Source organism: Henckelia pumila, chromosome 1 (genome assembly GCF_033568475.1).
Source record: "Henckelia pumila isolate YLH828 chromosome 1, ASM3356847v2, whole genome shotgun sequence".
NCBI classification, from domain to species: domain Eukaryota; kingdom Viridiplantae; phylum Streptophyta; class Magnoliopsida; order Lamiales; family Gesneriaceae; genus Henckelia; species Henckelia pumila.
In genome coordinates this window covers 102,308,899-102,312,897 of record NC_133120.1, presented here as the reverse complement: position 1 = coordinate 102,312,897, position 3,999 = coordinate 102,308,899, and the positions used below count along the sequence as shown (strand labels likewise).

General features: G+C 35.7%; 1 long non-coding RNA gene across 1 annotated transcript; it reads left to right on the top strand.

Annotated features, from left to right (window-relative positions):
* Nucleotides 1-1,437: 1,437 nt before the first annotated feature.
* On the top strand, nucleotides 1,438-3,768 carry LOC140874951 (uncharacterized). The gene is made up of 2 exons (XR_012148266.1): nucleotides 1,438-1,675; nucleotides 1,758-3,768. It is a non-coding gene; the product is annotated as an uncharacterized lncRNA (long non-coding RNA).
* Nucleotides 3,769-3,999: the final 231 nt, after the last annotated feature.

Here is a 3,999-nt window from a genome sequence, read left to right as displayed (position 1 = left end):
ACATATCGCTCGCTCGATCTGCAACATTCTGCGGATCGAGCGGCGTGCAAATCCAACTGCTATTTCCTCGCGTAAAAAGGGTCTCGCTCGATCGGTAAACATCTGCGGATCGAGCAAGAGAAAAGAGTCTTCCTACTGTCTTCAAAATATAAAGCGCTCGCTCGATCTGTAAACTCCTGCGGATCGAGCGAGAGAGAATTTCTAGAAATTGTCTTGAATTTCCCTTGCTTCAAATCTCCGTTCCTCCGAGGTTTCATCTTAGTCCGCAAAATACGCGACCTAACCACAAAAAACAAGAATCCCATCATGCAAACACTGAAAATTCAATACGAACAAAATGCTACAATAAAACATGCAACTAATGCAAAACAACAACAAAAATGACACTAACAAATGCAACAAAAATAGATCTATCAAATACCCCCACATTTAATCCTTGCTCGCCCTCGAGCAAGTATGCAAAAACAAAATGAAAACACAACAAAAAAATAATAAAGGATGAATCACGCATATCATAGCCTCAGAGAAAACCACTTTCATCTAAAAATAAGTTCATAGCAACTCTCAATCATCAATGATACACCTTTAGTCGAATGCGAACGTATGTGTGTGTCATGTTATTCCAGCTAGTGTTGTGACGCCTAAAATCCAATCTACTAAATCGCGTGCATTAATTTAATAAATATTAGGATTTTTATTTTTTTAGTTTAATTGATTTAAATTCTTTATCTGGATTATGTGCTATTAAAATATTTTATTATTTGATTAAATGATTTTATTTTACTAATTATTTAATTAATATTTTTAATTGTTTAAGTTTATTTGTCAAAATGATTTTAATTGTTTAGTTTATTCTTTTAAATAATTTTAATTGTTTAGCTTATTTGTTTAAATATTTTCGAGTGTCCAAATTATTTATTTTAAATAGCCTTATTTTAGCGGTTAGTTATTTTAAATTATTTTAAATTATTTTAAATGTCTAGCTTATTTATTTAAATCCTTTTTAATTGTTCAAATCATTTTAAAGGTTTTTATTTCTACTTGTATATTTATTTAATTTACTTTTAAACGTTAGACTAGTTTGTTTAAATTATTTTAATCACTCTGTTTATTATTTAAATATTTTATTTATCGCTGTGACATCAATATATTTAAGTATTGAAAATTTAGCATTTTCAAACCCGGTATATAGAATTTAAAGTGTTTAATTCTTAGATTTTCAAATTTGAGTATTTGCAGGAATTTGGACCTAACACTTTTACTCGCATCATTTATAATATTACCTATTATATATTGTACATCATATCTCTTGCATATTTAAAATTCATCCCAATTTCTATTCTTCCCTAACCATTTTACACGACCCATTAAGGAATTTCCTTAACCCAACCTCGGCCCATTTCATTTCTTATCCCCTCTCCAAGCCAATGCCGATAAAACCCATTTCATTTTTCCCTTCTTCTCCAATAAATCGATATGCACTTCTTTCTCTTCTCCTTCAAGCTCTCGCCGCCAGCAGCTCCGGTCCCTTTCTTCTTATTCTCCGACGGAGCTTCACTTCACCGAGCAGAGCAAGTTGTTTCCCTTATTAATGGAGCTTGATTTCAGCCCCATTCCAACTCCATCGACCGGCCACAGCTCACTCGGGCACTTTCTCCTTTGGTTTCTAGCTTAGGCAAGATTATGAGTTCTATTCTTACCATTTCAGAGTATTTTGTCGGGTGTAGATTGTGTAATTGCATTTCTTTCTTTTACAGAAAATTTGTGCCCTCTTTTAGAAGGAAATGGGATCTGCCATAGCTCAATCGAGCTCCTTGTTTTTGCGACCGACCGAAGCTAGCATTTCTGTCCCTTTCGATTTCTCTGTTTTAGCTTAGGAAAGAATGTGGTTTATTGTTCCCTCCTAGTAAATTATTATGTTGTGTGTTGTTGGTTAAATTGCATTTCATTTTTTTTTTAAGATTTCGTGCCCTGTTTTCTTCAAGAATTTGGTCAGGGGGATTTTTGACATGTTGATGATGAGAATAATGATATTATGAATTTAAGTTGCAGATTGAATTGAGCTATGCATTGTATTGCGTTTCCAACGGTGCCTTGTTTCATTTTCAAAAATTTTACAAATATCCTTGCATGACATGGATCATTTTCTTGCTGTTTTGGTCTATGGATGATTGGATGGTGGATTAGGAACTACCACGGGTGATTTTTAGTTCACGTGGTAGTATATGGGATGGCTCGATGTGGTTGTTGGTTGTTGGCAAGAGGTTTAAATTCTAGGGAGAGTGTATGTGCAGACTTTTTGGGTTTAATGCGTGCTGTCCACAAATCTATTCTTATATCAGGGTTAGACTCGGGTTTTGGCTAAGGGCTCGGGTCTAGAATTAGTCCAAGATTTTAGGAATATGCCGGTTCGAGCGGAAATGAATTTGGTTAAGTTTCGGTTGAAATTTAGGCATAAGAGAAGAGAGTGCGCAGAAATCTGTTTTGCCTCATGTAGTTGCTGTCCGGAAAATATTTTCTAAACGGGGTTTAGGCTCGGGTTTTGGCTAGGGGCTCGGGTCTGGAATTAGTTTAGGATGTTAGGAATATGTCGGTTCAAGGGTGAATTAATTCGGTTAAGTCTCGGTCGAGTTCTAGATTTTTAATGTTAGAGGCGCAGAATCTGTTTCGCCTCAAGGGCTGCTGCCCGGAAACCCTTTCTTTAAAAATAGCTCTCTTAGGAAATAAATTCTGAGGACAACTTTTCTACTTATTTCTAAGTGTCATGGAGTCGTGGTTTCAAGCGGAACCCTTTTTTATTGAGAAACGAGCAAGTTGTTAATTTGCGGTCAAACCGCTCGCATTGCCTTTAGCGCTACATTTTGGTTTAGTTTTTCCCATCCTTTGATTTAGTTCCTAAATCACCATCCCGATCATCCATGTGTGAGTCATATGCATGATTATTGATTAACATTTACATGTACGTCATATTTACATATGCATGCTAAGTCTAAATTTTAATAAAGGAAAGAAATATTTTTGAACGAAGTGACATGGTTCTGACTACATATTCATGTGTTCGTGTGGGGCCGAAAGACGTTTTGGCCTCCCTTACCAATTCATTATGGGTTTCCTTATCTTAGCATGTGTTTGTGTGGGGCCGGAGCTATTCTGCTCTCCCTTACCAATAGAGGGCAAGTACGGGTGAGTTTCATCTCGACCTCCTTGCGGCATTGTGCACTATAGCCATGATCATGATCGCAATCAAAGAGTCACAATCAAAGATCTAAGTTCATAGTTACAGTTACAGATTCAGATACAGTTTATGCAGTTTCATTGATTATACACGACTTAGCCATGCATATGTTTAATTCATGTTTTCTCATTCATTTTGAAGTTTATTTACTTGTTTAAAGTAAGGGCACAAAAGGTATTTTTAGTATCAGGTATTTTTAATCTGTGTGTTCTTGTATTTACGTAGTACTCGTTATCCCCCCCATATTTTTGCTGAGTCTTTTAGACTCACTACACTTATTGTTTTCAGGTGAGGAGTATTTCTTTTAGATCAAGGGGCAAGACTATCGAGTGGACTGCGATGCGGGCCCGACACATCCCTCCGACCTATGCTCGCCTTCCGCATAGTCACTAGAATCTTTATGTTATGGAGCATTTATTTTACTTATTTGTCAAATGTATATGTAATGTTTTGTTAGCATTGGTCTTGGGCATGTAAACATTAGATTTTTAATCTTGTGGACTTTTGTTATGCCGAACCCCTCCCTTGGGCCTTGTTTTTGTCTCGGTCTAGTCCTTTTGTCGTCAGTCTTCTATTTATTTTATTTTATTTTGATTGCTGTCTGAGACGGATGTCTGAGACAGGTTGGTTGTAATATAAACAGAGAGGTCATGCCGAAATTTTTAATAAAATTTTTTAAATCCGCATTTTATTTATTTATTATTTAAAGTTGAGTTAGGGTCATTTCAAGTGTAACATCAAAAGAACAAAGTTTCAAGATTATT